Source organism: Cervus elaphus, chromosome 5, assembly GCF_910594005.1.
Source record: "Cervus elaphus chromosome 5, mCerEla1.1, whole genome shotgun sequence".
In the NCBI taxonomy this organism is placed as follows: domain Eukaryota; kingdom Metazoa; phylum Chordata; class Mammalia; order Artiodactyla; family Cervidae; genus Cervus; species Cervus elaphus.
Window position 1 is genome coordinate 18,621,474 of NC_057819.1, and position 16,132 is coordinate 18,637,605.

At 41.8% G+C, this 16,132-nt stretch overlaps 1 protein-coding gene across 1 annotated transcript in view; it reads right to left on the bottom strand.

Moving 5' to 3' along the window:
* Positions 1–16,101, bottom strand: part of IFT81 (intraflagellar transport 81) — a 213,511-nt gene extending 197,410 nt beyond the window's left edge. The window contains exons 1-2 of the mRNA XM_043901887.1: positions 15,989–16,101; positions 14,902–14,990 (exon numbers count right to left, since the gene is read on the bottom strand). The gene's annotated coding sequence lies outside the window, so the exon portion shown is untranslated. The remainder of the gene's footprint in view (positions 1–14,901; positions 14,991–15,988) is intronic.
* Positions 16,102–16,132: the final 31 nt, after the last annotated feature.

Genomic DNA, 16,132 nt, shown 5'->3' on the forward strand with positions numbered 1-16,132 from the left:
GGTTGTCCTGGAAATGGGACAGCAGCGGCCTGGAGAGTACAAGGTGGGTTGAAGCTGCTGCCTCAAAGAAACAGATCCAAATGTTGAAGTGAAGCAGAGAGGGGTATAATCAGAGTGAGCAGAACATTTGAGCAGAGGAAGGAATCCCTGTGGGAAACTCATGTTGTTTTTTGGATTTTTTTTTTCTTATGGAGAGCTGATTTAAAAAAAAAAAAAACTTATTTACTTACTTGGTTGCATCAGGTCTTAGTTGCGGCATATGGGCTTCTCTCTAGTGGCACTCATGGATTCGGGAATTGCAGCAGTACGTGGGGTTAGCTGCCCCCTGGCATGTGGGATCTCAGTTCCCTGACCAGAGATCAAGCCTGTGTTACCTGAGCTGGACGGTGGATTCTTAACTCTAGACACCCAGGGAAGTCCTGAGAAACTCAGTTTATAAAATAACTGGGTTTGAATAAACCTCATCTATAAAAGTCTAGATTTACAAAATAAGTACATAGGATGGGTAAGCATGATTTTTGCTTATAACAAGGTAAGATTCCTTTCAATAACATTTGAATGAAATTATATAAAAGTGGAATCCTCTCTTTTGGGATTTTATCTATCAGAGTAACAGGAGATGTCCAAAGCCTGAACTTCAACGGGCTAGCTGTGAAACCCCTCTAAACCTCATCTTAGTTTTCATATTTGCAAAAGGATTGGGCTAAATATGATCTCTAAGGTACCTTTAATCTCATAGTGCTTCCTTCAGTGCATAAAATGCAATCCGTTTGTACTTGTACTCTACAAGACCTTTTAGAACTAACACCCAAAAAAGATGTCCTTTTCCTTAGAGGGGACTGGAATGCAAAAGTAGGAAGTCAAGAAATACCTGGAGTAACAGGCAAATTTGGCCTTGGAGTACAGAATGAAGTAGGACAAAGGCTAATAGAGTTTTGACAAGAGAACGCACTGGTCATAGCAAACACCCTCTTCCAACAACACGAGACAAGACTCTACACATGGACATCACCAGATGGTCAACACCAAAATCAGACTGATTATATTCTTTGCAGCCAAAGATGGAGAAGCTCTATATAGTCAGCAAAAACAAGACTGGAAGCTGATTGTGGCTCAGATCATGAACTCCTTATTGCCAAATTAAAAATTAAATGGAAGAAAGTGGGGAAAACCACTAGACCATTCAGGTATGACCTGAATCAAATCCCTTATGATTATATAGTGGAAGTGAGAAATAGATTTAAGGGACTAGATCTGATAGAGTGCCTGATGAACTATGGACGGAGGTTCGTGACATTGTACAGGAGACAGGGATCAAGACCATCCCCAAGAAAAAGAAATGCAAAAAAGCAAACGGCTGTCTGAGGAGGGCTTACAAATGGCTGTGAAAAGAAAAGAAGCAAAAAGCAAAGGAGAAAAGGAAAGATATATCCATTTGAATGCAGAGTTCCAAAGAATAGCAAGGAGAGATAAGAAAGAGTTCCTCAGCGGTCAATGCACAGAGACAGAGGAAAACAATAGAAAAGGAAAGACTAGAGATCTTTTCAAGAAAATTAGGGATACCAAGGGAACATTTCATGCAAAGATGGGCTCAATAAAGGACAGAAATGGTATGGACCTAACAGAAGCAGAAGATATTAAGAAGAGTTGGCAAGAATACACAGAAGAACTATACAAAAAAGATCTTCATGACCCAGATAATCATGATGGTGTGATCACTCACCTAGAGCCAGACATCCTGGAATGTGAAGTCAAGTGGGCCTTAGGAAGTATCACTATGAACAAAGGTAGTGGAGGTGATGGAATTCCAGTTGAACTATTTCAAATCCTAAAAGAGGATGCTGTGAAAGTGCTGCACTCAACATGTCAGCAAATTTGGAAAACTCAGCCGTGGCCACAGGACTGGAAAAGGTCAGTTTTCACTGCAATCCCAAAGAAAGGCAATGCCAAAGAATGCTCAAACTACCGCACAATTGCACTCATCTCATATGCTAGTAAAGTAATGCTCAAAATTCTCTAAGCGAGGCTTCAGCAATATATAAACTGTGAACTTCCAGATGTTCAAGCTGGTTTTAGGAAAGGCAGAGGAACCAGAGATTAAATTGCCAACTTATGTTGGATCATCAAAAAAGCAAGAGAGTTCCAGAAAAACATCTATTTCTGCTTTATTGACTATGCCAAAGCCTCTGATTGTGTGGATCACAATAAACTGGGGAAAATTCTTCAAGAGATGGGAATACCAGACCACCTGACCTGCCTCTTGAGAAACCTGTATGCAGGTCAGGAAGCAACAGTTAGAACTGGACATGAACAACAGACTGGTTCCAAATATGAAAAGGAGTACATCAAGGCTGTATATTGTCACACTGGTTATTTAACTTATATGCAGAATACATCATGAGAAACACTGGGCTGGAGGAAGCACAAGCTGGACTCAAGATTGCTGGGAGAAATATCAATAACCTCAGATATGCAGATGACACCACCCTTATGGCAGAAAGTGAAGAAGAACTAAAGAGCCTCTTGACGAAAGTGAAAGAGCAGAGTGGAAAAGTTGCCTTAAAGTTCAACATTCAGAAAACTAAGATCATGGCATCTGGTCCCATCACTTCATGGCAAATAGATGGGGAAACAGTGGAAACAGCAGCTGACTTTATTTTTTTGAGCTCCAAAATCACTGCAGATGGTGACTACAGCAATGAAATTAAAAGACGCTTACTCCTTGGAAGGAAAGTTATAACCAACCTAGACAGCATATTACAAAGCAGAGACATTACTTTGTCAACAAAGGTCTGTCTAGTCAAGGCTATGGTTTTTCCAGTAGTCATGTATGGATGTGAGAGTTGGACTATAAAGAAAGCTGAGCACCAAAGACTTGATGCTTTTGAACTGTGGTGTTGGAGAAGACTCTTGAGAGTCCCTTGGACTGCAAGGAGATCCAACCAGTCCATCCTAAAGAAGATCAGACCTGGGTGTTCATTGGAAGAACTGATGTTGAAGCTGAAACTCCAATATTTTGGCCACCTGATGCGAAGAGCTGACTCATTGGAAAAGACCCTGATTTGGGGAAAGATTGAAGGCAGGAGGAGAAGGGGATGACAGAGGATGAGATGGTTACATGGCATCACCAACTCAATGGATATGAGTTTGGGTAAACTCCGGGAGTTGGTAATGGACAGAGAGGCCTGGCGTGCTGCAGTTCATGGGGTCCCAAAGAGTTGGACACAACTGAACGACTGAACTGAACTGAACTTGTACTTGATATGAGGTTTACACAAAGTACATAGCACATCATCTGGTAAGTATGGTCAATGAATTTACTCTGTTACTTAAAATCAAACATCCATACCATGGTCTCTGAAGCCCTGCTTGATCAGGCCCCTGACTACATCTCAGGGTCTGACCTCACCTCACTCTCCTCCTTGTCCACTTTGCTCCAGGCCTTCTTTACATTCCTGGAAAACATCAAGCTCATTCCTACCTCAGGGCCTTTGCACTTGCTGTCCCCTTTGCCTGGGATCCTTTCCCCCCTGATTTCCAGCGAGTTGACTCTTTCCGGACATTCAGATCTCAGTTCAAAAAAAAGTACTTCTTTACAGAGGGCCTCCTTGAAGCTAATAGATATACAGAGAATTCAACACCCACCAAGAATCCAAGTTCTTTTAGGGTACACATGGAACAGTTACAAAAATAAACATGCATGTATCTCCTTCAACATATTCCCAATGAATAATATGATATAGATCAGGTTCTCCAATGGCATTTCAGTGAAATTTGAAATTAATTTTTGAAAGATAATTGTTTAGAATATTTGGAAACCAAATAAAATATGGCTCAATGACTCTTGGAGATATTTTAAACTGGATGATAGTGAAAACACCACATGTCAACATTGGTGGGGCACAGACAGTGAAAGTACTACATTAAAGGCAAATTTATAGCTTCACATACATTTATCAGGAAACCAGACAGGTTGAAAAAGACACGAGCTAAAGCATTCAACTCAAACACGGGGAAAGCAGCAGCAGAACCAATGGAAAGAAACAAAAAGAAAATAACTAGGAGAGCAGAAATCAACAACATACAGAACAGCTGTGACGGCTACCAAAACTAAATGCTTCCATGAAAAAGATCAATAAGATAGAAGTCTTACTGGAGGTGTGTCTAAGAAAAAGGTGGGGAGGAGAGCAAACAAATTATAGAATAAAAAATAGAATACAACCACAGTCACAACGGATTTTAAAAAAAATATTCAAAGAGTTATAAACGATCATGGGGTAATAAATTCACGTGGCTTTCCCTGACTGTTCTAACTTAGTATTGTTATCGTCTATTATCTGTTCCCTGGAATTGAAATGTAAGCTCCTTGAGGCAGAAATTTTTGTGTCTTTGGTTCACAGATAACCAGCAACTATTTGATGAATGCACAGATAAATATCCCCAATAAGCCAGCACAATGAGGTCAGATAAGTTCTCAACACAGATGTTTTGGTCTTCAGTAGATTTGCCCAGAACAAGGACAACTGCAAAGGAATCCCGCTAAAGGCCTCTGCGATCTGATCGCATCACTGGCACACTGTTACTGTACCTTAGTAATTTCGAGAGCAACTCAAAGGAACTACGAATTTCTGCCTCAGCAGACCACAAGTGTGCAGAAATGCTGGGTATGAAGACTAAAGAAGTAAAACAGTTTGGTGGTCCCTCAAAAAGCCAAACATAGATTTACTGTAGGACTCAGCAACTCCACTCTTAGGTAGACACCCCAGAGAACTGAAAACCCAACTCAAAGTGACACTAATAGACCAGTGCTCACAGCAGCAGTATTCATGACAGCCGAAAGGTGGAAGCAACCCAAGTGTGGATATCAGAGTGACGCTGCTCAATTGTGTCCAGCTCTTTGTGACCCCATGGGCTGTGGCCTGCCAGTCTACAGAGGACAGGTTCCTCTGTCCATGGAATTTCCCTGGCAAGAATACTGGAGTGGGTTGCCATTTCTTTCTCCAGCAGATCTTCCCAACCCTGGGATCAAACCCAGGTCTCCCGCATTGCAGGCACTCTTTACCATCTGAGCCACCAGGGAACCGACCCACAAAATGTGATGTATCCATACAAGAGAATACTGTCATTGTTACTGTTGTTTAATTGCTCAGTTGTGTCTGGCACTTTTGTGACTCCGTGGACAGCTCCTCTGTCCATGGGACAAAAATAAATCTGAAAATTTTCCTAATGTTTGTTTATTATTTCCATTTTATTCTTATACCTTGCTAATCAAATTTTACAGTTTGGTTTTAATACTATACAAGCATTCATTCCTCAGAATTGCTCCTATGATTGCTCCACTGAACATCTGGATATTGCTTAGATATTTGCTTTCAACAGTTGGCAGGTGGAGCTAAGTAAGATATTTTTGGTTGCTCTGTCAGAACAGGACACTGTTGCTTGTTATGTTGCCAGCACATGACCATGATAAAGATTTATGTCCTCTTCAACTTCCGTAACTTGAAAACTGGGTGATGATGCTGGAGCAATGCCACAAATGAAGCTTTGTGTACTGCTTGAAGATACTTTCTGAATATTTTCCAGAGCAAGTGAAAGATTATTTCTTCACTCACATTTTAAATTCCTAATATCTTGAGGCCTTTATTATTATCCAAATTATTAACTAGCCAAGAAAACTCTCTCCTAAAAGTCTATCCATCAATTTATTCTATTAAATGTACAAACTATTGATAGAACCTCAACATGTAAGGAGATCTTCCACTTCACTTATAACTAGAATGCTCATCTACATTTGAAACTGAATGTTCACATATTAACAACATATCCCAGGCCACATTCATATCACATTTTGATGCTCTGATTAGAGATGATGGTTACTCAAGGGCTTCCCTGGTGGCTCAGCTGGTAAGGAATCCATGTGTAATGTGGGAGACCTGGATTCATCCCTGGGTTGGGAAGATGCCCTGGAGGAGGGCATGGCAATCCACTCCAGTATTCTTGCCTGAAGAATCCCCATGGACAGAGAAGCCTGGCGGGCTATAGTCCATGGGGTCGCAAAGAGTCAAAACAGCAACTGAGAGGCTAAGGACAGCACAGCACACACAGCATGGGCTCACACATCCACGTACAAGTTCAGAGCGGCCACACACAGTGCTGAGGTAGTCATTTGAATACCTGGCCTTCCAAAGGCTGAGACTAAAACCCAAGCCAAATGACAGATTTGGGCAAAACAGAAGGCTGAGGCTGATGGTGTTTCACTCCTAGTAAAGAGGCAAGACCAGGGAGCCAGAGGAGCTGAGCAATCTGGATAATTCTTGTGGTAGAAAAGAGGCAATTTTTGCCCTCACTGACCCAAAGAAAGTGACTGCAGTTTGTCACCCTATTTTCCATGGAACTTCCTACTGACAAGGAAACAGAAAAAGGGAAGCAACCAAAGAGATAGGATGCTACCCTCCACAAACACTTCCTGCTGTTTGTACTAAAACTTATACAGCTCACGTCAGCACACTCTACAGCACAGCTCACGTCACACACACCTAACACTGAGAGTTCTAAAACTACTCAGGTGCAGTGTTCACTAAGTTTTCAGGGCCTACACTTAAGGTTAGAAAAGAACTGAGAAAATCCCAAGAGAATGCTTTGTGATTTGCTTATGTGGATTTAGAGGTTATTCTTGTCTGCATCCAGACAACAGAAATTCAGTCATTATTATCAGGTGGATGGTTTTAGAGTCTAATGAATCCTTGCTTTCCTCTGTGCTTTCATTCTCTCCCAGCCACCAGTTATGAAGAGAAATCTCTTACCGACAGAGAGAGGCCTAATAACTAGAAAAAGCAAGAACTCCAGGATGTCTTATAAAACATTTATGAGGCCTGGGCTTCTTCAGTGACTCAGAGGTAAAGAATTCACCTGCAACACAGGAGATGTGGGTTCGTTCCCTGGGTCGGGAAGATTTCCTGGAGAAGAAAATAGCAACCCACCCCAGTATTCCTGCCTGGGAAATCCCAGGGACAGAGGAGCCTGGTGGGCTAAAATCCATAGGGTTGCAAAGACTGAACACGTGCACACACACACCATGAGGCTGAGCTTTCACTCAACTCAAAGGGATTGAGGGATTCTGAGTATCCCTCACTTGAAAGTGGTTTGCAAAATAGAAACTGCTGTGAAGAGCCAAAGAAACCTGAATTCCCACTGTGCTGGATTTAGATTTGCTACAGGCTGTTTATTTGGCTAATAATCCAAAAATTGCAGGGATGGGGCACGGATGGAGGATGGGGAGAGACAGTGTATCTATTCCAGAAAAGTCTTTTGTCTTGACCAGAGAAGAAAGCTGATGGGTTTTCATTTGAGAGGAGTCATATAAAAGGTGCACCTTTGATGGTTTTTGTTGTTGTTTCGTTTTCACTCAGGCTTCCAAGAAAGGATGAGGTTATCTGATACAAGATCAGGAGAAGTATAGGTTGGAGGCTACATTTCTTACAAAGCCTCCCTGCTTCTTGCAAAAGTCTTTTTACTTTTTAAACAGACCTATTTCCAGTTTAACCCATACCAGTACCCAGAGAGTGAAGCTTGACGTGGATGAGCAGAGTGGGGTGGGCGGTGTCAACAGCCTGTGGGGCCCTAGGTCAGAATCCACGCAATCATGAGCCTTCCCGAAGCTAGCTGACTTAGTCATTCTGGCAGTCACCAACTCATCCTGTTTGCCATGGACTTTCCCAGTTTTAGCAAAGTCCCACGTCCCTGGGCTTCCTGGGTGGCACTAGTGGTAAAGAACCCACCTACCAATGCAGGAGGCATACCAGATGTGGGTTTGATCCCTGAGTTGGGAAGATCCCCTGGAGGAGGGCATGGCCACCCACACCAGTATTCTTGCCTAGGAGCCTGGCTGGTTATGGTCCATAGGGTCACAAAGAGTAGTAAATGACTGAAGCTACTTAGCATGCAGGCAAGCTCATCCCAGGAAACTTCTTAGTCCCAGGCAAACCAGGACGTTTATCAATCATCTGAGGATTTACCTCCCTTGCAGAAGCCATACCTTGTGCAAACAAGACACCGAGAGCAGGATTCAAAGTACTACAAACGTTTCAAGTTAAATCCGTATTTTGAAAAAAAAAAAAAAAAAAAAAAAAATCCGTATTTTGCAGCCTTTGTTTCTGTGCATTACCAATCTCATCATCAGCCTTTTTCTACCACTGGAAGGAGGCCCATCTAGTTACCACAAAAAAAGTCATAAAGAACACTAAATGGCGCAACATTTTTACTCTGTTAAAGATCTTTATTTTCCACCTTTTTTTTTTAAAGAAAAAAATCTAAATTTATGCAAATAGTCTTGAGTTTTTTTAAAAAACTTTAAACCTGTTTGGCTGAGAGATTTATTTTCTGTGTTTATAAAAAAATACGTTGTGGGGAGAAATAATGATTTACCTGGAGGAATAATGATCTACCTAGTTGGGTTAGCTTTGTTCATCTCTGTCAAGCTCTAGTCCCTTGCCATGTATTCGAGTATACACAGAAAAACAACACCAAAATCCTCCCAAAGACAATAAATCAAGCTGTCCCAAGATTAAAGACTAAAAGATAGTAAATTAAATTCTCTGTGGCTTAATCTGAATTAAGAATCTTACGCTTATAGTGTTTCTACAGAGTTAGTAAACTGTATTAGCTTCCTACTGATGCTATAACAAACTACAGTGGCTTAAGAAAATGCAGATGTTATTTTATAGTTCTGGGGATCAGAAGTCCAAAATGGGTCTAATGGGCAAAAATCAAGGTGTCAGCAGGGCTGTGTTCCTTCAGGGAGGCACTGGGGGAAATCCATTTTTCACCTTTTTGAAAAAAGCTTCATTGCTTGGTTCATGGCCTCCAATTAGCAGTCTCATCACGCTCACCTGTGCTTCTGTTGTCACAGGCCTTTTCTGACTCTGATTCTTCAGTCCCTCTCTTCCATTTTTTTAAGAACCCCTGTGATTAAAATCAACTGGATAATTCAAGACACTCTCTCAAAATCTTTAACTTAATTACACTAGCAAAGTCCCTTATGTCATATGAGGTAACATATTCACAGGTAGTGGGGAGGAGAACCTGGATATCCTCAAGGCGGTCATTGTTCTGCCTCCCACAGTAATTAAGACACCATCTTGGAAAGTTATCAGATTTGACATTAATGGGATTGTATCTTGAGGTCATATTTTCTTGAGGTCCTATTATCTTGAATCTGTTAGGTAATCCTTTCAAACATTTAGGTATCTAATAGCTTCTAAGTAAATCTGAAAAGATATTACATCGCAGGCTAACACCAGGGAACAGGATGAAATGTACGGGGGTTCCAATAATGATCATCTCCACAAGCACAACTTCTCCCATTTCAAGGTGACCCCCATAATCCTCATTGTCGCTTAAACTAACATTACACACCAAGCAATGGAACCACAAAAAGAGTCCCATGTAATTTTACACAATTATTTAGAGTGGACAAAATTTCACAGCATTTTAAAACTACATAATGAAATCTTTCAGAGCAAAAATCTTGAAATAAAAGACATGGACTCAAATCCCGACTCAACCCCTTGAGTGATCAAGTCTCAGTTTTACTTCTCAGTGTCTACCTCACAGTTCATGTGAGACTGAATGAAAGGAAGCCTATAAAGTTTTTGGCAGCATGTTAGCCGTTGTTATCCCTGTCATAAAAGCGATATACTTGACACAGTAACATCGATCCCCATTTTACATATAAAGAAACCAACTCCCCCAACCTAAACAGCTCATCTAAAGGAAGTATGTGAAAGTGAAGTCTCTCAGTCGTGTCTGACTCTTTGGGACCCCATGGATTATAGCCTAACAGGCTCCTCCATCCATCCATGGGGTTTTCCAGGCAAGAGTACTGGAGTGGGTTGCCATTTCTTTCTCCAGGAGGATCTTCCCGACCCAGGGATCGAACCTGGGTCTCTCACATTGTAGGCAGATGCTTTTACCGTCTGAGCCACCAGGGAAGTCCAAAGGATGTATAACTAGTAAATAATCTTATACACATCCCAGTGCCTGGCACACATTGTATCCACTCCTGAATACCTTTGTTTTCAGCAATGTCAGATACAATCCCCACAAGTTGACCTCACAACTGTTCCATCACCTCTTGTATTCACAGCTTTTTCCCCTATCCATCCTCTATTCAAAGGATGTGGTCTCTGATATCATTTCGCTTCCAAGAAACCAAATGTGCTGAGATTTCAAAACACAGTTTTCAAAAACAGGTCCAGCTCATCAACAAGAATATACTTTCCACTTTTTCCATTTCGATAAGCTATAACTCCTCCCACCCACTGATCATACACCTGATAAGGAACTGAAACTACAATATATAAAGAACACTTACAACTTAAACACATAACTCAAATACAAAATGGGCAAAGGATCTGAACAGACGTTTCTCCAAAGATGTACAAATGGCCAATAAGCACGTGAAAAGCTCAACGTTAATCATTATGAAAATGTAAACTAAATGTTTAGGCATATACATGGGCTTCCCTGGTGGGTCAGAGGTTAAAGCGTCTGCCTGCAATGCAGGAGACCTGGGTTCGATCCCTGGGTCAGGAAGATCCCCTGGAGAAGGAAATGGCAACCCACTCCAGTATTCTTGCCTGGAGAATCCTATGGACAAAGGAGCCTGGCGGGCTAGAGTGCACAGGGTCGTGTATTATGTATATACATGCACAATGCACACACATATATATATATATGAGTGTAGGCCAACCATATTTCATATTAATTTCTTTCAAGTCTCCTAATGGGGTATTAGAAAATATTTCTTCTTAAAAGGATGTTGAGTCTGATAGGGTTGTGATCCAGTGATCTAGCAGATATGATCAACACATGGCCTGTTAGATAAGAGTCAGGGTTTTTTCTTCTGCTCTGTTCCACAAAGGCTTCAGCCTCAAGGACTCCATGGGAAAAGCAACAGTAAAATTATAAAGTAACTTATTCCTCACTTTTGCTACCAACTTGTTCTTTATTTAGGGAATGTGCTGTTTCTGGAGATACATAATTATACATGTAGAGCTCATGCATCTGTCATTATGTTATACAATGACATATTTTACAATGTCTACAGTGCCAGATAAATGAATCTTGCATCTATAAATGCCTGAACAGTAATTTAAACTTTTTTTTTCATTGAAGATACTCCTGAATAAAAGATACAGCTTTATCTGGCTGACCTTTTGCAGCTCAAGGCCACTGTAATGACCATGCAATAAAATGCCCTAACATGCACCACAGTCAGCTACTGCTGGCCTCTCAACTAAATGATCTCAGACAGATGAGGTTTTTGGAGTTCCTGGCTCTGCTTTTTATAGGAACTTATTTCTTTTTATGGGCTATTAATTAATTTATTGCTGCTCTTAGCACTGGTGGCCTCAAGCAGTGCCTCCCACCTCTAAGATGCTGCATTCATACAAACATTTGTTTTAACACCCACATTACCAGTGACAGTACATTTTTCATCTCTTGGTACCTAGTGCCATAGCCAAAGCCTTTCCAACCACAACTTTTTAAAAGTTTACTAGCTTAAGAAAAAAAAGAACAGTTATTACAAACTTATGGGGGTACCTTGAGGGCAAAAGTGAACCAAGGATGTAGAACCAGGAAGTGGAAACTCAGCAGAAACCAAAGAGGCAAGTTTCTTAGTATCCTCACCTCTGCTCCCTTTGCCTGCCTGTTTCTTTCTTTTGGTTCTGTAAACTCCCTTTCTTGGCTTCCGACTCTACAAACCCTGAGGTTACATCAACTCACTTGCACAGAACCAAGAGCTACTTCTCTTTCAGTGCCAATCTAGAAGAGAGAAACCAGACTGGCCCTTTTGAGTTAAGTTCCCCTGTGGCAGTTGATAAGGTCGTGTAGTATAAAAACGGCTGCTGGGGCCACCTTGGTGAGGAAGGGCAGTTTTTAGAGGATGAATGTTGTGATAAACTGGCTTAACGTCCAACAAAGGAATCGGATAATCCAGACTGCTGGAATTTAAGATTCTAAAATAAGAATTAGCTCCATATGAGGGCCTAAGGTGCTCCTCTGTTAGGAAAGAACATGAGCCCCATTATGTGGTAGGTACTTTTTTTTTTTTAGGTCTTTGATTGTCTACTCCCTGTGTCTTTCTTTCTTCTTTTTTTTAACTTGATATACTTCACATACCATAAAGGGCTTCCCTGGTGGCTCAGCAGTAAAGAATCCACCTGCTGAGGCAGGAGATGCAGGTTCTATCCCTAGGTCTGGGAGATCCCCTGGAGTAGAAAACGGCAACCCACTTTAATATTCTTGCCTGTCTCCCATGGACAGAGGAGCCGGGCTGGCTACAGGCCATGGGGTCGCAGAGTTGGACACAACTGAGCGCACACACACACACATACCATAAAAGCCACCTTTTTAAAAATGTGTAATTCAATGACTTTTAATAGATTCACAAGAGTTCTGCAACTATCCCCATTATCTATTTTTCAGACCGTTTTTATGATCCCAAATGGGAACCTCAAACTCAGCAGCAGTCACTCCTGATTATTGTTTCCCTAGTTCTAGGCAACTACAGATCAACTTTCTGTCTCTATGGATTTGCTTATTTTGGACATTTCATAAAAACAGAACCATACAATTTGTGGCCTTTTGTACTTGCCTTCTTTCACTTAGCATAGTTTTCAAGGTTCATGCACATGGTAGTATATATCAGTGTTTCATTTCTTTTTATGGCTGAAGATTTTATTATATGGATGGACCACATTTTATTTATCCATTCATCAGTTGATGGACATTTAGGTTAATTCCCCTTTTTGGAGCTTACAAATAATGCTACTATGAACATTTATGCATGAGTTTTTACATGAACATATCTTTTTCATTTTCTTGAGTATATACCTAGAAGTAGAAATGCTAGGTCATATGGTAATTTGTTCAACGTATTGAGAAATTGCCAAACTGTTTTTCTAAAGCAGAGGCACCATTTTACTTTCCCACCAGTAGGATATGAATATCCCAATTTTCTCCAGCCTCATCTTTTTGATTGTCAATTGGTTTGATTATAGCCATGCTAGTAGGATGAAGTGGCACCTCACTGTAATTTTAATTTGTACTTTCCTAGTGACCAGTGATACTGAACATCTTTTCATATCCTTACTGCCATTTGTGTATTGTCTTTGTAGAAATGGCTGTTCAAACCTTTTGCCCATTTTTTGTCATCATTTTACACATGAGTTATGAGTTAGAGAACTCTTATGTAGGATTCTAGACCCTTATCAGATATATGGTTTTCCCTATTATGTGGGTTGTCTTTTTTCAGTAGTGTCCTTTGATGCACAAAAGTTTTAAATTTTGATGAAGTCAATTTATTTTTTCTTTTTGTCAGCTGTACTACAGGTATCATAAAAAACCACTGTCCAATTCAAGGTCACAAAGATTTACACCTATGTTTTCATATGACTCATAGTTTTAACTTTTATATTTAGGTCTTTGATCTATTATGAGTTAATTCTCATAGATGGTAAGAGGTAGGGGTACAAATTCATCATTTGTATGTAGATATCCAGTTGTTCCAGCACCATTTGTTGGAAAGACTATCCTTTCCTTATTGAGTTATCTTTACTAAAATCTTTTCAAGAAAAATTCCCAAAGTTGCTCAATAACTGACTACACTCAGGCACACAATATGGAACTCAATGTGATTAAGACATATGCGAAAAGTCCCAATTGTCATCTGCAGTCACTTTCCTTTATACACTAAAATTACTCTGGCTATCACATTGGATATTCACTATCTTAATTGTGGTGATGGTTTCATGGGTGTGTACATATGTCAAACTTATAAAATTGTACACTTTAAATATATGCAGTTTATTGTATGTCAATCATGCCTTAAGAAAGCTGTTTCTTAATGGCAAGTGTGTAAATGAAATAATTTTCTTTTCCTAATTATTTTTCAGGATCAGCTTCTCTGGTTGGACCTAGGGGTACACTATCAACTAGGCACTCACAAAACCTTTTTATTTCTACATTTCTCTTAACTGAGTATTGTTTCAGAACACAATCAAACATTTAAATTTCAGATCTGTAAGGTGGGGACCATCATTACTACGAGATAAGTATTAATGAGAGCTGGAAATGTGTTTGACTTTTAAGGAAAAGTATTTTGAAGTCTCTTTCCAATGAGAACTGAGTGACTCAGTTTTCCTTTTCTGCGTAAAATTTAAGCCCCACCTCCACCCCAACAGCACAAAGTTCCATTTCAGCAGATACTTCATCTGTCTGTTCCCCTCCTATGCCTAGAACACTGTCCAACATACAACAGGCACTCAGTAAATATCTGTCAAAGAATGAATAAAATCCCATTTAAACTGTTACCACCTTTTCCTGGGGCCATTTTGGACTGAGGGAGATGGCAGCTCTATTCCTCCCTCTAACATGACAAGTCCATCTCCAGAGGCACATACTGTCTTCCTCAAATTTTATTATTCACCTTCCTATATTTGGAAAAACAAGGCGATGTGGCTTAGGAATCTCACTTCCAGGAAAAGAACTAAAATGGTGTGTCAAAGATTATGCACAGGATCCACAAACTAGAAGCAATCAGATGAAAGCAGTTAGAGAAATTATCCCTAACTGAGGAAACAATCCATAGATTTATAATGACAGGTCTGCGGTAATGTGGAAAATGAAGTGTGAATCAGGAACTGGGAATCACTATTAATGACTATGCTTACAAACTATATACAACCATATACAACTGCTGGAATATATACTCCATAAGGGTAGGATGTTTGGGTTTGTTCTGTTCACTAGACAGTGCCTGGTATATGGAAGGTGTCTATTAACACTTGTTGAACGAATCAATGAAACTAAATATAAAACATACTTATGAAAACATACCTGAAGGGAATGAACACACGTGGAAAATTATGTTCAAGTCGTGCAACTGTGGGTGTTCCCTCCACTTTCCCTCTATTTTCCAATTCTCCCTAAAGTTGTGATAAAACTTTCTCAGTTCAAAGGATGGTCAAAGAAACCCCTCACCAGGCTCAGGCTGCTTCCTCCTCTGTCCTGCAACTAAGGAAGCATCCGGATTGGAGTAGGGAATGTGCCTGCCTTCAGTTTGGGGACGGGTATTTTACAGCGTTTGTGGCTCCAGCCAAGAGCTACTGCTGCTGCTGCTAAGTCGCTTCAGTCGTGTCCGACTCTGCGACCCCATAGACGGCAGCTCACCAGGCTCCTCCTTCCCTGGGATTCTCCAGGCAAGAATACTGGAGTGGGTTGCCATTTCCTTCTCCAACAGCCAAGAGCTCCTGGGGTACCAATAGGCTTTTCCCCCTGGTGGCTCAGATGGTAAAGAGTTCGCCTGCAATGCAGAAGACTGGGGTTCGATCTCTGGGTCCCTGGGTGGGGAAGATAGAGAAAGGAATGACTACCCACTCTAGAATTGCATAAACAGAGAAGCCTGGCGGGCTACCGTCCATGGGGTCGCTTAGAGTCCTACAGGACTGAGCAACTAACTTTCCCCCTACCCCCCGCAATAGGCGGCCGCTGCCCCCTCTTGCAGCCTGCATGAGTTTGGACTTCCAGTCGGACTACTCTTTCTTCTAAGCTGCCCCCATCCTTAGCCTCCCTCCCCTCCGCCTACAGTCACTTCTAGACATCCCACGGGGGGCGCGCATTGCCCGTCTAAGGTGGGAGGGGGTGAGGCGGGCAGGGTACCTTGTTCCCAAGGGGGAGGTCACTCTCTCTTTGAGGGCTCTATCTCCCCTGAGCTTCCACTGGTCCTCCCTGGACCTCCTCTTTGGGTCATTCGTCCCCGTAGAGTTCATCCCCCTTGAAGGATGTCGCTCGCTCCATTATTCCCTCGCCCCTCTCCTCAGGGATCATTCATTCCCAAAGAGGAGGTCACCTCAGCCCCCGGGCTCATTCCCCCTGAGAAGGTCGCTCGTCCTCCGGCCCCCCTGAAGCGGCAGGGCACTCGTACCCGAGGGGGAGGTCACGCCTTCCGCCCGGCCCCGTCCCCCCAGGGCCAGCGCCGCCTTCTTCCGGGCCCTGCGCTCCGCGAACGGCGGTTCCGGGCGGGGCTCCCGGGCAGGGACGCGGCGGCGGGGCCGGCCACCGGGCCTGG